This window comes from Squalius cephalus (genome assembly GCF_949319135.1).
Source record: "Squalius cephalus genome assembly, chromosome: 12".
NCBI classification, from domain to species: Eukaryota; Metazoa; Chordata; class Actinopteri; order Cypriniformes; family Leuciscidae; genus Squalius; species Squalius cephalus.
The window spans coordinates 32,683,025-32,707,272 of record NC_137133.1 but is presented as its reverse complement, the minus strand read 5'-3'; the positions used below and the strand labels follow the sequence as shown (position 1 = coordinate 32,707,272).

The 24,248-nt window shown below is 36.8% G+C and overlaps 1 protein-coding gene across 3 annotated transcripts in view; it reads left to right on the top strand.

The window, feature by feature from the left end:
- klhl29 (kelch like family member 29) overlaps positions 1-24,248 on the top strand; it is a 281,635-nt gene that overhangs the window by 112,176 nt on the left and 145,211 nt on the right. The gene's annotated exons all lie outside the window — the stretch shown is intronic.

Here is a 24,248-nt window from a genome sequence, read left to right as displayed (position 1 = left end):
CTCGCTTGAAGCCCACTTCAGGGAGCAATCCGGGCTCAAAATCTTGGCATCTCATACTACAGCTACTGTCATCTCACATCGGCGCTTTTTGTTTGAACTTTTTCGCTTGAGTGAATTCCGTGGGACTTCTGTGACGAGAAAGCTTTGTGAGTATCAAACAAAATGCTTTAGCATTATGCAGGTTGTATTAACACTAACTCTGTGGGCGAACGCCAACAGTTGGACGCTGACCGCAGTTCTGCTTTGACTTTGATGTGTCCCTGTGATTAGCATACTGAAAAAACCCCAAAACGTTTTCATCTAAAAACTCTTTTTGTAGAAAGTATTTATCTACACTACAAAATAAACTTTCAGATTATATAGTTTAATAAGATTAGTGTTTATCTGGCTCAGAAACAATGACGGCTTTTGACTGAATGAATCTTAATTATGATGTCATTAAAGTTGTGAACAACAACATTACTTGGGATGCACCAATATGAACATTTTCAGTGATAATTCCGATAAAGCCGATGACCGATATATTGGCCGATAAATCTAAATCCAAATTTTTATATATATATTTTTTTTGTCATTAAAGTTTTGAACGATTTTGAACTACTTCAAAAATCTACGAAAAATCTAAATCCAAATTTTTATTACACACACACACACACACACACACACACACACACACACACACACACACACACACACATATTTATATATATATATATATATTTTTTTTTTTTTGTCAAAAATTTTGAACAGTTTTGAACAACTTTACGCTAAATACTAGGGATTGCCCAATATGAAAATTTTTGTGAATAAAGCCAATAACCGATATATTGCCCAATAAATCTAAATCCAAAATTTGATATATATATTTTTTGAGAGCCTGATTACAAAAACAAAAGTCTCACCATTAAAAGCCATGTCCCAAGCATTCATCATAAATCAAACATATAGAATACAGTAGCCTATAGTGAACCAGTGTAAGATTCCTTAACTTTAAAATTTATTTTACACTCCAAATTTCTGTATATAGAAAAAAAAGAAGAAATAATACAAAAAAATAAAGCTGCACATGTAATACATAACTGTATTTTACTTTTCAAAGTGATTCCAATATGATTCCAAAGTGCACATCTGAACTGTTTTAATATATCAATCTAATTTACTTATCGAACATTAAAAATGAACATATTTTGGCCGAAATAGATATGGTGGCCGATATATCGTGCATCCCTACTAAATACAAAAAAAAAGATTCTTGTAAGAAAGTTTAGAAAAAGCTGAAAACAGGATAAGCAGCAGTGTTTCACTGAAAAGGAGACTTCTCGAATCGGTGAATTGTTCCTTTTTGAACTCTATTCATTTTCATGAACTGTCTGAATGAGTTGATACGTAGGATGTTTTAGTAGAGTGTGTTTCATTGTTACTAAGTTTTGATTATAACTGACAGGTAAAAGGGCCATTCACACTGAATGCTTTTTTACATTGGAAAACAATGTATTGTTTTTGTGACGATACAGTAACTTCTGTGACGATACAGTAACTTCTGTGACGATACAGTAACTTCTGTGACGATACAGTAACTTCTGGCTTCTTACTAGACTGTGTTCTGTAGAATAGGAGCACACAGCTTTTTTTTATTTTTCAACACGGATGTTTAAAATTGACCAAAAGTCCATTCATATGGTCAAACAGAAAACTGCTATTTTAAATTGTAATAATATTTCATAATTTACTGTATTTTGGACCAAATAAATGCAGCCTTGGTTAGCATGAGAGACTAAAGAGAAACGATCTTATTGACCCCAAACTTTTGTACAGTAGTGTACACAGAACAACACTTTTACAATGTTGTTGTGCTAGCAGTGTCATTGTATGCAAAGAGCTTTGTAAAGATTCTTCAAAAATGTCTTGAAACTTCTGTTTTCTCTGGGAAAAAATAACAGCAAACAGATTTGGAACGACATGAGAGCGAGTAAAATAATGACAGCACTTCCCTTTTAAGTTAGTAGCGTCACTACTTTTAGTTAGTTAGTCCCCAGCACTGGAGGGAATGTGTTTACCTCAGATTTCTTTAATTATTGCCTGAAGGAAACTCATCAGAACACGGTAGAGTCTTGAGGGACCGCTACTTTCTCTGTCATCCGTCATCAAAGTCTCCATGTTGTTCGGCTCACGGTCCAGCTCATAGATGCTATTCAGATAAATATAAAAGCAAAGGCACCAGAAAGAGATGAGAAGGAACTTTTTATCTAACAGCAGAGAGCAATAGCGTCTTTCCTTGGTTGTGACATGACTGTCTAATAAGGCATATTGTGTCTGTATGTGTGTGTGTAGTTAATGACTCTGAATGGTGCATATTTATCTGGGAATGCGTTTGTTTTTAACCTTGACAGGTATGAGGCGTGTGATTGAGTTTGTCTGGCTGATCTACGGTCTGCTTTTTGTGTGCAAGCGTGTATGAAAGACAGATCGGTATCTAATTAGCGAGATGGAGAGGGACCCTCATGTTGGCTCACACGTCTTTTTGTGACAAACTCTATGCAACTAACAATGAATAAAGCGACTACTGTAACTTTAAGAAGCCCATCTGCCTGAACTGTCTTTCATGACTAACGACACTTCAAAACGAACAAACGACTCTTAATTGAACTAGAGGTGTGGCAGCTTATTTACTCGCCTCCTCTTGTAATTAATTTTGTTTGTAATGCCTTTGTTTATTTATTTATTCCCTCGAGCATAACCGCAAATCCACAGCCGCTGACAGAGGCTTTTTTCATTATTCCATGAGTGCTTGGGAAAGTTTATTAGAGCCTGTTTATTAGAGTTCCGTAATTGACACACTAATATTAATACTAAAACGGGTTACACTTTATTTTGATCGGCCCCTTTAGACATTCTGTTGATTATACAGTAAGTAACACTGCACATACATGTCAACTAACTCTCATTAGAGTATTAGTTGAGTATTAGTATACTGTTAGGGGTAGGGTAATAAGTTGATATGTACTTGGAAAGTCAGAATGACAGTCTATTAATACTCTACTTAAACTCTAATGAGAGTTAGTTGGCATGTAGGTGCAACTTTACTTATAGTTAACAGATTGTCTAAGGGGACCATCAAATTAAAGTTTTACCAAGAAGTGTTTTTACCATGTTTTTTTTGAAAATGTACCTTGGTATTCTTTGAATTTACCATGGTACATTAACTCTACACCATGATATCCGTCAAATTACTATAGTTTTTCCATCCCTGCACCATGGTATTTTTCATAATGTACTTTGAAACTTGAATTTTCTCTTTTGGTCAATTTCACAAATGGCAAGTAACATGCTGAATTAAACATGAAATTGTTATGTCGAAAGACTGAAATTGTATTTTCTTGCAAAGCCTACTCCAATCTGATACAGAACATCTTTTATTTACCATCCCTTAAGAAACTGTAGATTGATCCCACTATTTAAAGCCCAAAACTTTGGCTTGTTTGCTGGCGCACAAATGCATGCTCAACATTTTCTGTGTGGGTGTTGCTAACAAATGATTGAATGCTCAGTGACAAGATGTTGTTGCAGCTGTCAATGCATCTGCTTCTGAGCGTTGTGTAGTTACTGTGATGAACCCATCTTAAAGCTGTTGACCAGTGAGATGCTGCGAAAATGATGCAGGCCATCAATAATGAGAGAGAGAGAGAGAGAGAGAGAGCATCATTACTCCAGTCTTCAGTGTCACATGATCCTTGAGAAATCATTCTAATATGATGATTTGCTACTCAAGAAACATTTCTAATTATTATCTAGTATGTTGAAAACAGTTCTGCTGCTAAATATTGTTGTGAAAACCGTGATAACGTGATTTTTTCTTTTTTTTCAGGATTCTTTGCTGAATAGAAATTTACATGCGTTTTTACATGCTGAATAAAAGTATTCATTTGTTTAAAAAAATCTTGCTGACACTAAACTTTTGAATGGTAGTGTATATTTAATTATTTATAAAGAAAACACTTTTATCCAAAGCAATTTACATACTGTATGAGGAATACAACCAAGAGGTTCATCCTAATCAGGCAATAGAATGAGAACGGCTAAATATAAATCATGATACTGTATATAGCATGATTAATACAAAATCGATAAGGCAAAACAACACATAAACATGCACAAGACTTTGTATGATCTGTATCACTCCAGTTGATAATCGGCATACTGAAAATGTGAAGTACTATCATCTGATAGCTGATAAAATTGTACAACCTCTCCCAGTTATGCTACAGTGCAAGAAACATTACTACGAGATTATCTACCAAGAGACCAACCATCACACACAGCCCGAGTCTGTTTCCTACTCTATTATCAGTTAAATGCATGAATCACGGGTTAACCCAGGTCATCTCTCAGTGCTGGTCAGATCCATTTGCACATCGCAAATTGATGGAAAGCAAGTGTTTTCTGTTTGTGGAAAGCAATTTCATTCTCTTCTGGGGCATGACACATATGCAGCCATTTGTGCTGATTATGTTTGTTTACAGCATTGTTTGAATTCTTGATTCTGATTGGTTGACAGGGGTTCGGAGGATGTTGATTCATTTCCAATCCTTCGTGACAGGTTTGTTGATGGCATTGCAGTTCTGTATCTCTTTGCAATGTTTTTCTCAACTAATAAGTGGCTTTGGGGCAATTTTGAGCAGGATACTTTATCAGTGACGTCTGTAAGGTTGAAAAAGTGGAAAACGTCTTGAGATAAAGATGTTTAATAGACGTGTGCTTTTTATAACCGTAGCTTAAGTGGAATAATTGACTCTTGAATTCTTACATTTTTCCGTACAAAACCCATTTGTGCGTACACAATATTCATACATGAGACCCAATACCTTTTTGTAGAGGTCAAGATCCAATATATTATTTTAGAATCTACAGAATATGGCTCATCTTTCTTTTAGCAGAAGCACATGATTGGATTCATCCAGAGGGGATATCATTATGAATTTTTTAGAAATGCTTCAGAAATTCTCTGTGTGTGTGTGTGTGTGTGTGTGTGTGTGTGTGTGTGTGTGTGTGTGTAAATGCCCTTGCCGAATGATAATCCTCACGGCTATGATTAAAATGTTTATATCTATCTTCAAGGGTTATCGGTCATGTTTTCGAATTGTGAGATATCTTCATTTTTGTGTCAGCAAAAATTGACCTTTCACATAAGCCTGATGAAGCAATTAAGCAAAGAACAGTGGCTTCATATACAAAACACAGATAAGAGAGATGTTGAATGAATTAATAGTATAATATGCATAATATATATATATATATTTATATATATTATTCATTGGTATACATATATATGTTTTATGTTTTTCTTACAGGGATAGTCTACCCAAAAATTCTTCTTATTTTTTTTCTTTACATACTAAAGAAGTTAAAGGTCCCTGACCATAATTTTTTGGTTACCAACATTTCTCAAAATATTTGGTGCTGCCATATAGCCTATTTTGATTAAAGTGCCCCTATTATGCTATTTTAAAGGCTCCTAATTTTGTTTTGGAGTCTCCTACTACAGGTTTACATGCATCAAAGGGTAAAAAAAAACACTTTCATTTTCTCATAATATACATTGCACATCACCACATTTTTCAATGATTCTCAAACGACTCGACAGATGAATCCGTCTCTCTAAATCCCTCCTTTCATCAAGCTACTTTGCTCTGATTGGCCAGATGGCTCAGTCTGTTGTGATTGGTCTACCGCTTACAGCGCGTGTTTTGGAAACTAAACTGAACCATAACTGAACTTTAGCTCAGTCCAGAGGCTTCCTAAAGCTCAGCGATTGTAAACAATGTAAAGACAGTAACGTTGATGTCGATTTTACCATATCAATCTGAGCGTGAGTTCGATGATGAAACTTTGGAAGAACTAGTTTTTCAATCTGAACCTCCATCGCAAGGATGACATGAGCAGGATGTTTCTCAGTGATACACTACTGAGTTTGAGGTACACATTAGCCCAGCACTAACCTGAATGACTGATGTAACAAACGTTTGTAAAACAAATCTTGCTCATCCGTTAGCTTTACTCTTAGTAGTAAGAACGACAGACAATCTGCATTAATAGACACAGTTTTAGGAAATAGTGGCCCACAGCTGATCAGCAGAAGTATTTCAGTAAGGCAGTGATAACGTGAGTTACACTTACAACTTACACAATATAAAACACAAAACTACGTATTTTGAACACCCGGCAGAAAATATATACATCAATAATTAGTCAGACTTACAGGTTGTGATTCTGACGAGCAAGCTGGTCCAAATAAACTGAGTACTGACCCATCTTTCAAGAGCAAGCGTTTTGTGAACCCCACGTTGAACTCTGAGATTTGAGAAGCAGTTGTCAGTCAAATGACGTTTGAGGGCTGGTCAAGTTGTTCACGGGTGTTTATGCAAACATCGTATAGGCGGTTCAAAATCGATTCTTTCTTTTAGGAGACAATAACTTTATTTATTGTGCACTTTCGACTTCACAAACAACCATATAACACACTGCATGAAAGGAAATATTCGAAATACCATTATAGGGGCACTTAAAAAAAAACTAAAGAATAATTCAATAACTTTTATTGCAAGGCATTTCCTTCAGGAAATTTACATTTAGTTGTTTTGTAGTTCCATTTTGGGAGAGCACTTTTACATTTGCCTGTGCCAAATCCAATTGGCCCCAACTGCTTCCAACATGTTTCTATGAAATTCAAATTCACTTTTGCCATTTCAATGTTTTCTAATAGTTTTGCACTGATTTATCAGTGGATTCAATGAAAGGCTATATCTCAAAGCTGAATAAACATACAGTCTTCACAACATGAGCGAGGGAAAATGAATGCAAAATGATGTGAGGAGCAATTCATATTAATGCAAGTGGCAAACTCGACGACTTTAACTTCCCTCACACATTTCAGGGTGTTGTATACTACAGTGTGCTTATTCAGAGAGAGAGAGAGAGAGAGAGAGAGAGAGAGAGAGAGAGAGAGAGAGAGACCAGCTGCTAGCATGAAGCAGAAAATGAATGAATGATGGAAGCAAAGTGTCTCTGAGACACGGGCTGCTCAGCAGGGAGACGTGAACTTTGGTTGACTTGCAACCTTTACTGTAAAGTTACACAGAAGTGTTGTCATTGAGATGATTTCATTTGAGAAATATGTTGGAGAAGATTTCTTTATGAACCCATAGAATTATGCAGTTAAACTGCTACATTTTTAAAGCTAATTCCGAGCATGAGGTTTCATAGAGGAACCCCTCCAATGAAAATTGCACTTGAGCATAAAGCGATAGTAACCCCCAAAAATGAAAAGTTTGTTGTAATTCACTCTCTCTGTGTTGGTTTGTGTCTGTGGTCACTCTTTTCCATGTATCACATTGAATTGGGACTGAAGGCTTTAAGCTTCAAAATAGATGCACAGAGACTTGTATGCTATATCCCAAGAGTTCTGTGGCCTTATAATGTTTTGTGCGAGGAATAGACCAAAATGAAAGTTATTGAAAATCTTCTTTGAAAGAGAAGTAGTGATGTCACATTTGAGAACGAATCATTCTTTAGAAACGGTTCAGTTGATCCAGTTCACAAAAGATCTCTGAATGATTCATTGATTAATTGAACTGATTCAGCTCACTGACTCAATGATCAAGTCACAGTGAAAATTGTCAGTGAATACGGCTGTAAAATTTTAGTCTGTTTCTCACGCAAACCTTCTGAAGACTTGACACAAGTGGTATGGATCACTTTTATGGTATTTTTCAGTTATTTTTCTTTTTATTTTAAAGCTTGAAACCTCCAGTGTGATTTGTACAGATCCTCACAGGGAGGGAGTTGCCTCTTCAGCGGATGAGGCTTTTGAACAATTCATGGATGGATTCGAGCTCACCAATCGGGCAATTAATAACACAGCAGCTACCCTTCATTACGGAGACGAGGAGAAGGTCAAAAAACATGCGGTCTCGGCGGTTTCTGCCAACTTCAGACGTGTTCCAGGAAACACATTCAACAAGAAGCAAATGAGAAAGCGAAGATTCATGGTGTCTTCGGTTCTTCTGGGATTATACATCACAGGTTACGGATTGCGTTCATTTCCTCTTGATATTTACCGCTGGTTTATTTCTCTCAGGGGAGAGAGGAGAAAAAGTGACGACATGGCAGTGGTATTTGAATCATTAATCCAGTGTGCTGTCATCTATCACTCTATGCCATTTAAATCCGAATGGAAAGAGGCAAAAAACCCCGGCTCCTCTTCAGAAGTCATGAAGATGAAATATTAATGGTTTCCTGCTTTTTAGTGTTCTGGCCTTGAATACTCAATTTACTATTCACATGTTGATTAGAAAGAAGCAGAATGCATTTTTGAGGGTCAAAATATTGTTGTTCTTCTCATCTATGTGTTTGATATTTTAAAACCGCGGCACCTGAATGAAGCCAAACCTCGATCGTTTATAATAAGATCAACGCTTAAACGGAATAACAGCTACAATAATCTTCCAAAAAATCTGATTCATCAAAAAAGTTTCACAAATTCCTGTTTTGCTGGAGGAAATCAAGAACAAAAGACAATTTAATGGGATTTTCCAAACAAGCAAAATTACAGACAAAATACAGCCAGTTTAGTCTCATAAAATGTCGTTTGACGTAATATAGTATAGTAGAGAATAACATGTGGTCAACTCTTATTTACCACATTTGTCGGAAAATTGGTGTGTGTGAAAGCAGTTCGCCCTTGTTTTTCCTTTCTAGGTTCTGCTTTGCCAGTTATACATGATCTACTAGTCTTGTCTGTGCTTTCTTTATTTAAAAGGAAATCCTTCCTCAGATGAAGTTTAATACAATCCTATTTCATGTTCTTGCCTTACAGATTGGCTGAAGTTGTGCTCTTGAAGCTAATTCTAATATAACTGTGTGTGCGCGCTAAAGTCTGATAGCGTTACATCTTGAGTGTCTCGGATCTTTTATTGATAAGATGTTCCTGTTTCAGCCATTTTGATGAAACTTTTAAATGCACATCTTTGTTCTGTGTCAGTTCTTGAAAACATTTTTTTTTCTTTGTAGAGCTGTTGAATGGAGGAAAGAAGTCATTGTTCCTGAGACAATACGATTTTGCTACCTTGAGGTCAAAATATGATTGGCAGTAAAAGAGGCTTTGTCACTTGTACTTAACATACTTTATATAACATGTACAATGAAGATAAAGCATGTAAATTGAACGTGGAGGCTAGTTTTACAGTTTTACGCAGGTTATTTTCCAGACAAGTACTATCTGCACTAAACATTACAGTTTTAGTGTGCTGTATAAGTGCGTGTCTGTGGAGAGTTTGGGTGGAAATATTTGGAGGACTCATCACTTGGCGTTCCTCAATAGTCCTCAGGAGACACCGTGCTGTAAATGTACTGTACGGAATTTCCAATCCAATTACTTTCCCCATGCAGTCTCCTGTCTTAAACATGAATTACAGGATCTGACTGTGCCTTGTGGGCTTGGATCCATGAGATGTCTTTCCTCTGTGTCTTTGTTCAAAGCCAATTCCAAACAGCTCCGGTCAAATCCCAAATTAATTTGTTTGATCTGTTGCCACATCAAAGAAATTTGATAGCCCAGTACACAACGGGCAGTGCATTTCCTATTGGTCGCCACTGGAAGCAGCTTAGTTTTTTTTTTTTTTTTTTTTTTTTTTTTTTTTTTTTAATAATAATATATACAATATAAAATGATATTTTCTTAATTTAATATTTGATAATTTCAAGATATCTGTCATACAATGTACAAGTGGCATATATATATATGTGTATGTATATACACTACCGTTCAAAAGTTTGGGGTCAGTAAGATTTTTAATGGTTTTAAAAGAAGTATCTTCTGCTCATCAAGGCTGCATTTATTTGATTAAAAAAACAAACAAAAACAGTAATATTGTGAAATATTATTCCAATTTAAAACAGCTGTTTTCTATGTGAATATACAGTAAAGTCTAATTTATTCCTGTGATCAAAGCTGAATTTTCAGCATCATTACTCCAGTCTTCAGTGTCACATGATCCTTCAGAAATCATTCTAATATTATGATTTGATGCTCAAGAAACATTCATTATTATTATCAATGTTGAAAACAGTTGTGTACAAATTTTTTTCAAAATTCTTTGATGAATAGAAAGTTCAAAAGAACAGCATTTCTCTGAAATCTAAAGCTTTTGTAACATTAAACACTACCGTTCAAAAGTTTGGGGTCAGTATAAGAATTTTAATTTTATTTTTGGGGGAAATAAATAAAATAAATCAATACTTTTATTCATCAAGGATGAGTTAAACTGATCAAAAGTTACAGTAAAGACATTTAAAGGGCCCTGTCTTGCACCCAGCCCAATTGACTTTGTACACCGACTCATGTATCATTCCTATTTTGCACCCGCGCAAAGCGCGCTTTTCCCTCCACAGACGCACGTCGCTAAACTAGGGAATGAACTTGCGCTCCATGGGCAGTTCAGCGCAAAAAAGGAGGCTTGTTCCGGCGCAAACAATCCCTGGTGCTATTTTGCTGTTCCATAAAACAATTCCGCCACTGACCAGGAAAAACCTAGTCTAAAGTCAGTGGCGCGTTGCGCGTTGTTCATTATGCTATTTTAAGGGCGCATACACTTTGATTCTCTCATCTACACAGAAGCAGCAGCAAGTTTTCATTTTTGCAAATCATACATTATTACGATAGATAGATAGATAGATAGATAGATAGATAGATAGATAGATAGATAGATAGATAGATAGAGTTTATTATAAAAGCATACATATAGCTTACACATTTACTTACTTCTGTTTAACCGAAGTTAATTTGGGTGTGTTTCTCCATCCCCAACGTCCCTGACGAGAGTCGGTCTCCTCGGCTGTGAACCGCTCCTGTCGTGCGCCTGGCAAATCCGCCGTTATAATAGGAATCCGCCATAGAACAAGCGCGCCTGCTTTTAAAGGGAATGTGAGATGACGCTCTGATTGGTTTATTTCACGTTACGCCCAAACCACACCTATGAATAATGAAGCTACTTCAGACCAACCCCTTTTAGATTTGCGCCGGGCGCAAGAGTCATTTATCCCGCCGGGAAAATAGCAACAGCGCCCAAGACCCACCCACAAAGTTACTTGCGCTTTGCGCTTGACACTTGCGTTTCAGATCGTTAAAATAGGGCCCATAATGTTAGAAAATATTATATTTTAAATAAATGTTGTTCTTTTGAACTTTCTATTCATTTTTTTTTTAAATAATTTTGAAAATTTGTACACAACTGTTTCAGCTTCAAAAATTCAGCTTTGATCACAGGAATAAATTACAGTTTAAAATATATTAAAATAGAAAAAAGTCATTTTAAATTGTCATAATATTTCACAATATTACTGTTTTTTTTAATTGTTTTTTTATCAAATAAATGCAGCCTTGGTGAGCAGAAGATACTTCTTTTAAAAACATTAAAAATCTTACTGACCCCAAACTTTTGAACGGTAGTGTATGTGTGTATATATATATAGAGAGAGAGATATGCGGAAAAATTATATTAATCTCAATACACTTGAACTGGAAGTGGATGGTGAACTTTCCCTATTACATTAGGATGATCATTAGTGTAATGCTTATTATTTTCATCAGGAGTATAGATTTTTGGCTGTGTCTCCGGTTATTTTTACCCGATTAAGCTACACACAAGGGTTCAACTCATATGACACAACAACAGGAAACAAAATACATCATTCTCAATGTGTTAACTATCTTTATTCTTTATTTCTGCATATGAGCTCATGCCAAATAGTGGGTGTGCAGTAAAATTCACTGGTTAAATTTTGGCAAAAGCGATATATTCATTCCATGGATTTCAATGATGGTTCCTTTAATTGGTAATTTTCTCAGTGCTGTGTTCCTTCTCTCATGTTCTGCATACTTTCTTAATTCAAGGTCTTCAATTTCTCTCTTTCAATTTCAATGTTTAAAAAAATAACAATAATCATCTCTCTAATTTGTCATTGGTTCGGAAAGTGGCAATTTCTTTTCTGTCCTTAAATGCATGAACAAAATATGTGTATAGTTATACCTGACCACCGTATCCATATGTGCTTCATATGGTTATACAACTCTTTGCATTAATAGACTTCCTTTCACTGTTCTTCCAAGGCTTTCCACTATGCTATAACAAGTGCTGTCAATTTAGCATGAAAATGTGATTAATTATGAAAAATAATATTGTCACTAAACAAATTGTCAGTAAATTTGCAATTAATCATGTCCCCTGACCCGCACGTAAAGCATAATGAGATATGTTCCTTTTTTGGAGCAATTGAAGCTTGAATTACCACAGTTTCAGACATCTTTTAACTTGACACAGCCAAAAATGTAGAACTTATAAACTCACTTTTTGTAATATCTATATTCAAAGCTTTGTTTCTGGTGAAATACTGAAATGTCTTTTAATTTAATAATCTGGGGCATTTTCTTAAGAAAACTTGATCACAGTTAATTGTGATTTAACTGGAATATCAAGTCAATAATTATTTTTTAATCTATTAACAGTATTAATAGTTTGCACCATGAATTTGCTTCCATTCAGGCTTGAGCATGAATGAGGTCAAACAATGAAGTTGGGCGATGAGTTCAGGCTCATAATTGGCATTCCAGTTCATCCAAAAGGTGTTGAATGGTGTTCAGTTCAGTGCTTTGGCCAGGTAAATCAAGTATATGTACTGTATATATATATATATTCTTCAACAGAGTCTTGCTGTTTGTTCCACACTGAGCTATTTATACAGAACAGAGGTTTACAGATCCAACAGAGGTTTATAGTCCAAGACCATGTAGCCCATCAGTTGAACAAAAGAACAAATCTTATATTAAAGCCCCTAGTGCTTTCTAAAGACCGTTTAATGGAGTAGTTGTTTAAGCAATCTACCTAGTTGATTTCTGCACACCAGTACACTGAAAACTCACAAAAATCAGCTTATTGAAATAACCTGATGTCCAGGTTTACATGCATACCAATAACCCGACAACGCAAGTAAACCACATTTACAAGACTTTATTAATAAATCAGGTTATTTCCCGGTAGTGACGTCAAAACTTAATCATTTTCGTATCTGACTCTGATTATTTCATGTGTTGGTTGTGATGTTAAATAAAGCATTAAAGAACGAAGAAGAGTATTGCAACATGTCAGCGGGAAACTTACGGGTCATATATTATCCTCTCATGCAGTTAATGATGCAGCATTTTGACTGTAGGCTCCCACTTCTTCTTCTGCTGCACGAGATGAGAGCACTTTTATCATTTTTGGGGTCAAGAAACAGTCTGGGTTTGCGATATATTTCCTCCTCACTTTCTGCAAAACGCTTGCTCTCTCTGCTCCTAAATCCACAGTAAGGATGCATTCCTTACACATGTGCACTTCAGTAAGCCGACAGAAAACAGGTTAATGCATTTACATGCTGGGCGAAATTGGCGTAAGGGGCAAAAATCTAGCTGTGACAGTCGGTTTATTCCAATAAAGGAAAACGGGTTAACTCGTGCATTGTCAGCTAATCATGCATAATCGAGTTAAGAACGGGCATGTAAATGCACTCACTGAATCCTTCATAAGAAAAATGAGACATCCAAGCAAATAAAATCATTGTAAAATGTTGCATTTTGTTGCAGAAATTTGCCCATCCCTGTCAGCTTTGTTTTGTGTCCTTTTTTTGAACAGTCGAAAAACATGTGGTAGGGTCTCGTCGATTTGGACGGTTACGATGAACAGAAGGTCAGAGCCTTAGGGAAGCACGTGGGATGGACCTGCCCTGCTGCAGGCCTACACGGTCATCTTGGATCCCATTCTGGAAACCTCTGTTCTTTATAAATAGCTCAGTGTGGACCTGACAGCGAGACTCCGTTGAAGAATGTTCCAGAGAGAGAGAGGGCCTCGAGGCGTATGGGCATCAGATGTGTGGAAGATTCATAGAAACTCTGACAGTCTCGCTGTGAAATCCACCAGATTGATTTTTCAGTCCGATATGAAAGACAAAGCCCATCTGTGGTGTTGTAGAGACACTCCAGTGGCTGCAGAAAGAGACTGGTGAGGTTGTTTGTGAACCTTTTGCACCTAGCCTCCGAGAGAGACTAGCGGTAGCATCCTGATTAGCATTTTTCTTCACCAAAAGACGAGCCCTGGTGCTGAGTGAGTTGCAAAAGTATTGCCCTAATAGTGTGTTTCTGGCAGAGTGTCTGGAAGACAAGTGTAGATCTTGTTCTTTTTTCCTCTGGCTGTGTTGTGGAACTGACAGTTCCAACAGTTGTAGAAATAAGAAATGTGACGTATAAGCAGCAAGCGTGTCAGCCTTTTCCTGTTCTGCTCCCCTCTTTCTTGCACTCTCTCTGTCTCCGTTTCCAAATATCTGGGCGGTACGTGCACTTCCTCGTGGAGGGCGTTTGTAGGAGTTGTCTGACCTTATGCATGCCTGTGTGAAATTGGTTTGTTCATCCATTGTTTCTGAGTGGCAGATATGTAATGCATGATAGTGTCGGTCTCAGATCCTCCTCTGGATCTGCAGAACCATCAGGAACGGCTAATGCATCCGGAAGAAAGTTTATTTTTGGTGATGGGATGTCAAACATCCAGGGGTTAAGGTAAAGTCAACAAACTACTGTTGTGCACTTCCACAGTGCTTTTATGTTAATCGCGCAGATGTTGGTGGAACAGAAGGAGTGTTTGGGGAAACTGTTTGGAAACCAGGGTTGTATGGCATTCAGATTTAAATTTCAACGTAGCAAACAGGATGCATGCAATGAAGTAAGATAGATAGATAGATAGATAGATAGATAGATAGATAGATAGATAGATAGATAGATAGATAGATAGATAGATAGATAGATGGGTAAACAAATAAATGGATGGATGGATGGATGGATGGATGGATGGATGGATGGATGGATAGATGGGCAAACAAATGCATGGATAGATAGATAGATGTAGAGTATGCTTCTAAATGAACAATTACTATTCAGTGTTGATCTGTGAATGTGAGGTTACACTTGATCTTGCTCCGCTGCCTCTACCTGAAAAGGTCAGTGGCTCGTTGCCACCATTTAAAAAGGTCATTTTGAAGCACAGGACCTCTTGAGCAGCTCACAGCGAGAGGACGAGCTGTCTCTTCTGCGCTTTAATGGACGTCTGGGAGGAATGCAGTGAGTTCGTTTTCACTGACAGATTCTTTGTAAGCAACACCATTACTGCAACCTCACGGATACCCGGAGGTTCTCTTGCCAACAACTATAAAAATGACGGTTCATGGGGCCATTAATTTCACATAGAACTCCATTCTTGCACTTCTCCATTTTGCATGTTAGATTGAATTGCAACAGGATGTCCTTGGGGTCCTTTTTGAGTGTCAGGAAAGCATCCTTTATGAGTGTAAATTAGAGCAAAAGTCACACAACGTCTTGTTTCTGTGCTGAAGAATTGCTCTCATAGACTTCCACCTCAACCATTCCAACTAACAGCCGTCATTCATGTCCAAAAATACGCCACATACAAGTCCACCAGGTTCGGTAACCTTTCATTTTCTTGTCTTTAATTTCATAGAAAATCAAATCAGTTTAAAATGCGAACCCAGTATGAGACCGCTGGAATCTGAAGCCTGCATTTGGCATTTGGCATTCAATCACGATCATTCGGCTCGTCCAAAGGATCCACTGATGGGAGCGAGGCCTTTCAAATCGCCATTTATTCAATCAAATTTCTGCCGTTTCAAAAAGAGCAGCAGGAGCTCTGGCCTGGTTCAAAAAGCCCAGTGTCCGAATGCACCCATGCTGGGCTGAGGCGTTGTGTCATTTGGTTCATTGGCCGGAAAAAGTGGCGTCTCTCAGGTCACTCCACCATGGCAAAATAAATAACTGGCATTTAAAAAAAGGTCCAGGCAGTAAAACTTGACATTCAGTGGACTGTCATCTTTAAGGTTAACTTTAAGGAAAAGCTGATAACAGCACCTTCAAACCTGCGGAGTAAAATATCATTAAGATCAGTTTTCCAAAGCTGAAGATCTTACGCAATGCAAAGGGTCAAACGCACATGTATGCAAAAAGTCATTGCATCTTTTAAATCAGGGTTTTACATTAAACATCTGGTGGCTATGAAGAAGTAACTATATAGTGTGTAATGTACTGTAGTCTTTACTTTTCTTGCATTTACACACACACACACACACATATGTATATATACATATACTAACAAATGCTAATTTAAAATATAAATATTTATATGTATATACATATTTATATAAAGACTTCAAATGCAAAAACCTCTAAGTCCATCTGACATTTTTCTTTTAAATTTGTTTTTAATTTTACTCTCATAAGTGACATTTTTTTGAAAATAATGCATCTCAGTATCAGACTAAAAACATTTTCATTACAATTAAAGTGAATTTGCTGAACCTAAATATAGGAGCCTGATAAAAATGCTCATTTAAAAGCAAATTGTCAGACGGACTTATAGGTTTTTGCATCTGAAGTCTACACACACGCGTACTTAAGCATATTTGTTTTTTAGACGCCTATTCATTTTGCTTTCAACTGTGCATCCTCATATGGTTAATTGCATTTTATTATTTGCATTTAGCATTGTTTTGCACTGCTGTCTGCCCTGTCTGCCTATTTTATGAATACATGGACTTTCAACACAAAACATATCCATTATTTACCCTCTAAAGGCTTTAGCTTAGCAAAAAGTCATTTGAAAATGAACAGATCCTTTAAGTATTTCATCAAATATATCAGACTGCAGTCCGAGGCTTGATGGTTGTACGTGATCTCCATTTGATTTTGAAACAAAGAGGAGCAATGACTGAACTGCCTTCACATGGGCCGATGGTGAGTAATGCTGCTCCTCACCGGGCTTTGAAAGACACCAGATTCATTTGTCTACATTTCCAATTGAATGCGTCTAATGGCAGTAGCAGTGCTTTGTTAAAGTTTGTCTGGGGCCACTGTGCAGCAGGAGAAATCGATAACCAATTGACCGTGATTTCATAGCCTTTAATTTTGTTCCATGAAAGGTTCAAGGAAAGACTTTCATCAGTATTGTCCTTCCAAAGTATACAAAGAGGCTAGCATTGTTTAACATAATATTGCCTTTGAAGCAAATACAGTATGATAGAAAAATATGCTGCACACGCAGCCTGTTTATGCATTGCTATGGAAGTAGAAGTAGTCATTTGCTGCATCTTTAACTCTCTCTCTCTCTCTCTCTCTCTCTCTCTCTCTCTCTCTCTCTCTCTCTCTCTCTCTCTCTCTCTCTCTCTCTCTCTCTTTATATAAACTTATTTATATAAATATTGAAATAATATTATTAATAGTAGTTGAAATATTTGCATATAATTTATGTATAATTCATAATAAATTGTTATTTTTATTATTATTGTGTACCATTTGATTGCATTGACAATTCATTTTATTTGTATTGCACTTTTCACAATCTGTGTTGTTTCAAAGCAGCTTTACAGAAAATTGTGCCTTAATGTCTTAAAGCCATTTGTGAGCAATGTGAGCAAGCCGAAGGCGCCAAATATCAATAGTTATTGGACGTCAGGCTCTAAATGCATAATTTTGGGTCCCATTCCTACGCTGTGCTTCACTGGGAGTCTGAGATCATTATGTGGACTGTTTGCAGTGGTAAACGCATTTGGTTGTTTTGGAGACATTAAGCTTTCAATCAATAGTGTAGTTTTGATTTACCTGAAAGTAAACCGGTAAGACTTTCGTTCATCTTCAGAACACAAATTAAGACATTTTAATAAAATAAGGGATTTCTGTCCCTCCATTGACAGTCAACGCAACTACCACTTTGACGCTTAAAAAACTAATCCATATGTGCAAGAACCAATGAGGTTCATTCTCGTGTTACACAGCAGTTTAAGCTTCTACAAGAGCCAATGAGGTTCATTCTCGTGTTACGCAGCACGTTTGAGCTTCTGCAAGAACCAATGAGGTTCATTCTCGTGTTACACAGCACGTTTGAGCTTCTGCAAGAACCAATGAGGTTCATTCTCGTGTTACACAGCAGTTTAAGCTTCTGCAAGAACCAATGAGGTTCATTCTCGTGTTACACAGCAGTTTAAGCTTCTACAAGAACCAATGAGGTTCATTCTCGTGTTACACAGCACGTTTGAGCTTCTGCAAGAACCAATGAGGTTCATTCTCGTGTTACGCAGCACGTTTGAGCTTCTGCAAGAACCAATGAGGTTCATTCTCATGTTACGCAGCACGTTTGAGCTTCTGCAAGAGCCAATGAGGTTCATTCTCGTGTTACACAGCACGTTTGAGCTTCAGCAAGAGCCAATGAGGTTCATTCTCGTGTTACACAGCACGTTTGAGTTTCTACAAGAGCCAATAAGGTTCTACATCCATGGAACCTTTTCATTGCACAAAAAGTTCCATAGTGGAAAAAGGTTCTTAACAATGATTAAAATGTTCTTTACACTAAGAAAATATTGTTATTTTAAGAACTGTTTACTCAAAAGTTCTTTGGGGAACCCAACATATTTTTTGGCATTGCTTTGAAAATCAAGTTGAAGATTTCTTTTCTTGCATGCCATGCATTTAATCTCTTGAATATTTGTTATTAAATATTGTAAAGATCTGGTTAGTAGTGGTTTGAGAAGATTGTAGGAGGAACTTGTTTTTTCATTGGTGACATCTGTGCTTCTCCGCTCTTGAGCAGCACCAGTCGTCACTGCTAGCTAGTGTCTTTATCTCTTCTCTGCATATATGCTCCTCAACCCATGCGAATTCTCAGGAGAAGCCTGTTCGTGAGCTGTCATCTTAATAAGAAACACATTAATAAAAGATGAGCTTTAAGATGCACGTGAACATCATGTGAAGTTTGGGGGCGGCTCAATCATGGCAGACCGATGTGGTTCTCATTGTCGCCGTGGTTGAGTACAGTAGCAACTCAGTTATTCTTCATTACTATAATATTAAAAAATATTTTTACATTTACAGTAAAAAAAAAAAAAAAAACTAGCAGCTGTGGTTGCCAGAAATTCACCAGGTTTTCTGTTTCACAGGATGCATGTATATTTAACTTTAAACCATATATTTCATTAGGTGATATGATGTTAATATTGAGCTACCAAAATCTGCCAAAAACTCAATAGAAAGTCAAATGATGAATCAGAGTTGTAAAACATGGCCAATGCTCAAATATAGATTGTGGACAGGGTCAAAACACACATGACACTAAAATAATACAATAAACAAATAACTAAATGACATAAAATATTACACAAAACACCCTAATGTACATGACTGATAAGAAAAATCATAAGAAAAAGGCTATATGTGATGTGTAACGCAGGCAGTGTAACATTTTTAATTAGCTTTTATTTTTATGTTAATTTTTGTTTGTCATTTTGTTAAGTGCTTGTCATATTATTATTTAAATATTGCTGTTTAGGTTTAATTTATTTTTTATTTCAGTTTTAGCTTCTTTTACTGTTTATATATTTCCAGATAATAATTTTATTTTATTGCCCAGGTGACATTTCTTATTTTCATTTAGTTGCAGTTTTTCCAACTAGAATTTATATTTGGTTTGATTTCAACTACCAGAAATGTTTTAACGATAATAACCCAGCTTCTGGGAATGTCCTTTTACTGTTTTCCACCCTAAATGATATGGTAATTCATAAATTTGACAGTATTTAACAGTAAAATGACATATAATGCTCTGATAAACCATTTACAGGTTTTCCCCGTAAATAACTTCCAGTTAACCAGTTCACGTTTTAATGCAGCACAGTATTCTTCTGTAAAAATTCCCCAAAAATGTTTACAGTCATAAATTCCTAAGTGATGTCGTATCCTAGTGGTTGAAAAGAACAATGCGGTGTTGTGAGCATTGTGATGCTCAAGGTGCATGTTTGCGATTCCCCTGACACTATTGCACGATCACATTGACATACTGTATTTGCCCTGATCTCACACACACGCAACCCCTTCCATTCATTCAATCCATTACCGGTAGCGTTAGTCGCAGACATAAACATCAGCCAAGTTTATGAGTCATATCTCAGTTTTGTGCCTGTAGAAAAGCAAACAGCCCGTAGACTCTCTAGGGGAGCTATTTGCGTGGCACTTCTCTCTGGTGTGTGCCGCTCTGTGGCGTGCGCTTCCCGTGCCCCTGTCTTTCTTATCAACGCTATCTACAAATGGAGCAGAGACGTTTGAAGGTCATAATGAAATTAGAAGTATTTCATCATGCCCTTGTGGAGAGAGTAAAGCGCAAGAGAGTGCAATAAATATTTTTGAACGAGGGCAGTGCCCGATCATTTCTTTCCACTCTGTGTGATATATTATCAGTGTAATTTTTTTTTCTACCTATGCTGCTGGGAAGGTATTACAACATAGATTTTTATGATTCATCAGGGATTAAATCGATGCTGTTTGAGTTCACGCGTTCATATTTTTTAAGCTTCTGAGAAGCCCCACATCGCACAGTGTCGTTAGGTTACTGGCATTACCATAAGAAAGCATTGTGGGAAAATGTCCTTGACGTTTACTCTTTCACTGTAAGATCACTAAAGCAAAGTTTGCAAGTAAAGCCTAATAGAGATGCAAATATCAGGTTGAATGGGCGGACGTCTCTCTCGGATAGTGGCATCTTGGCGCAAGTATCAGAAATAAAGCTTTCTGGTTTGTGCTCTTGGTAATTCTGGGTTTTTATTTGCTTTTGCTAATGTAGCAACAGTAGTGATATATATATATGCAAATGTGTTGGAGGAAGGTTCTTTAACCAGTACACTTTAAATAATGGGATTTTTGTTTTATGGAAAGAAGGTGCAAGATGTTCATCCAGGCTGCATTTATTGGATAAAAAATACAATAAAGATAATAATATTGTGAAATATTATTACAATGTACAAGAACTGATTTCTATTTGAATATATTTTAAAATATAATTTATTCCTGTGATGCAAAGCTGTATTTTCAGCATCATTACTCCAGTCTTCAGAGTCACATGATCCTTCAGAAATCATTCTAATTTGATGATTTGCTGCTCAAGAAACATTTCTGATTATTATCAATGTTGAAAACATTTAATATTTTGTGAAAATCATGATAGCTATATATATATCTTTAGGATTTTTTGTTGTTGTAGCAAACACTCTATTTGCATATTAAAATAATGCTCTTTTATGTTCCCAAATCGGAGCCTAAGATATCATTTCAAATCGTTTTATTCGTTGTCTCATATTTTGTCTTTTAAATCAACAGCCTCCAAGTTTCAATATGTTATTGTAACGAATACAGGGCTTAGAGAGAAATTTAATTAGTTCTGAACAAATGGCGACTAATTATTTAAAGAGACTTAGCGTAATTATGTATTTGTGTTCGACCCATTTGTTAGAGACAAGGTGTGACAATAGAACATTTAATTACTTTTTTTTTGTCTTATTAAAAACTACTAACCATCATGTATGAGTCAGAAATGATGGCTGTTATTGCTGCCATTACGAAGGGCTGATATGAAATATGTGGACACTGTCTTGGAGGGTTGAAAACGTCTCCATGCTGCTCGGCAAAGGCAGTTTTGGTTTTCTTTTTTGTTCTCTTTTGACTTCTAAAAAGTCTGACTCCCCGTGCCCTTCAAGAGGCAGGGTGACGCATCATTACAAGGTAATATGTTCCTGCTTTAGGCATGGAACATATCTTGATTTATTTCTTGTAAGAGAAAAAATATTAATATGTATACACTGTGATGGGTGAGGAAACATTTAGGCAGTTGTTTTTATTCAGATCATTTAAATTTGTAATATGTAGGGTAAAAATGTGAAGAGAACTGTGATGTGAGCTGCATACGCCGCTGGTTAATGAGATGTATGAACAGCGTGGTGGAGGGAGGAAGAAAAACTCTTTTAGCAGCTGAAGTGTTCATAAGCAGAATTTTGAGAGCGAATGCCTTGTGCGAGCTTAAAGGATGCTTCATAGATGCAGGCGTTTCGAATCGTCTCTCCACTCAGATCACGGCGGGGGTGTATAACGTTAACACCAGAGTAAGTTACCTGTTCATACAAAGAGAATGTGTCCAAACTAAATCTTTTATTTTTTAGAGTGAGCAGTGTGTGTTGTGAAAATACAGTATAAAAATGTGTATATACAGGTGAAACTCTGAAAATTAGAATATTGTGCAAAAGTTAATTTATTTCAGTAATTCAACTTAAAAGGTGAAACTAATATATAGAAAATGACATGCAAAGTGAGATATTTCAAGCAATATCTTGAACATTTTCAAAAACATTTTCAAAATGTGAACATTTTCAACATTTCTGAGATTTTGACTTTGGGGTTTTCATAAGCTGTAAACCATAATCATCAAAATTGTAACAAATAAAGGCTTGAAATATCTCACTTTGCATGTAATGAGTCTATATAATATATTAGTTTCACCTTTTAAGTTCAATTACTGAAATAAATGAACTTTTGCACGATATTCTAATTTTTCAAGTTTCACATATAGTATATATGTGTGTGTGTATGGCCTGGTAAACCGCTCATTGACAAAATGTCTCCACAAAGTTGGCAATATCCGCAATCCTTGTCCTTGTGGAGTCATTTTTTGGTCCCCATGAGGAAAACAGCTTATAAATCAAACCAAGTGATGTTTTTTGAAAAAGTAAAACTGCAGATAGTTTTGTGTGATGGTAGGTTTAGGGGTAGTGTGAGGGGATATGCAGTTTGTACAGTATAAAAATCATTATGTCTTTGGAAATTCCCCATAAATCATGAAAACACAATGTGTGTGTGTGTGTGTGTTTATACTTTTGTAGCATTTTTCCCAAACTCATTCATTTATAATCTTAGTTAAGGTTTCTTGCACCAAAAACAGACATAGTTTATATTTTCATGATTCCACCCCCCCCCCCCCCACTACCTCTTTCATTAGTTTTTGCTTTTTCTGTATCAGCCTAGTTCATTCTTCTTGATATATAAACATGGGCGTTCATCATTATGATTTCACCATCATGATTTCTGAATAGGGCTGCAACAACTAATCAATAAAATTTATAGTAATTGATAATGACAATAACTTTCAACATAAAAAATTGATTAGGCTAGTCTGCACGCTGTGCACGGATACCATCCGCATTCACGTTGTTTTAAAGTAGTGAATATCACAATTTTATGGACAAAACTCGGAGGACACAGAGTGAGTAAAGGTGCCTGAGAATAAGGAGAATGAAACATGAGAATGCTATATGAAGCCCTGCCCTGCAGTCATTATGACAGATACATTTTTTTTTACAATTTTTGTATTTTACATCCGACTAATCAAAGAAATAATGGACAAATGAATCAAAAATCGAAATAATCGTTAGTTACGGCCCTGTTTCTGAACGAGCTTAGTTTTCATAAATGCTTTGAGTGTAAAGGATGTTTTCCATGATCAGGCGTCTTTAAAATATCTCGTGCGAGTGTTCACTCCTTCAGCCTGTGTGTGTGTGTGTGTGTGTGTGTGTTGTGTCCCCACGGTCGGGCCGCTCAGAGTTGTCACCTCGGGTCGCTGCTGAGTGTGCCAGCTCACATCGATCGACTGGCCCTCGAGGGTCATCACGTCCTCGGGCCCCGCCACGCTCACTGATGCAGGACGACAGCGTCTCCAGAGAAACATCGCCATGTCTTCATGTGTGTATCATATGCTCCCCTGATAAAGCCACCTAATTCACCATTGACCGGCAAAATGCATCTGTAACCAAATCATGTCCTTTCAGCGTGCATCATGCTCTTGTTTGCCGCAGTCGCGACGTAATTGAAACAAATATTTCCATCATTTTGTTATTGGGACATTATGGGGCTGCCTACGTGCGTTTTATTTCTTTGACATTTGGCCCTAAGCGCTGCGGTCGCGGGACTTTTTGCCATCCGTGGCAGAAGATGGATGATGGCCTCGAGTGAGTAACGCTGAAAAATGGTCTCTGCGTCCACTCTCAAATATACTGCCTCATTTCATCAGTTTTAACAACCTCATTTAAACGCACTTAATGACTCTTCCAAATGTCCGGGTGGAGGAATGGATTCGCAGGCTATTCTCCGAGGGTTGTGTCCTCCACATCCGCATGCATCTCCATTACAGAGCGATCGCACTAGAATGCAGATACGCACCAATTATGGGCCATTGCAGAAAACACTGTGGCTGTTTGTAACCGTTTCGGTTTTTTCGGCCTTCTTACAGTGCCGT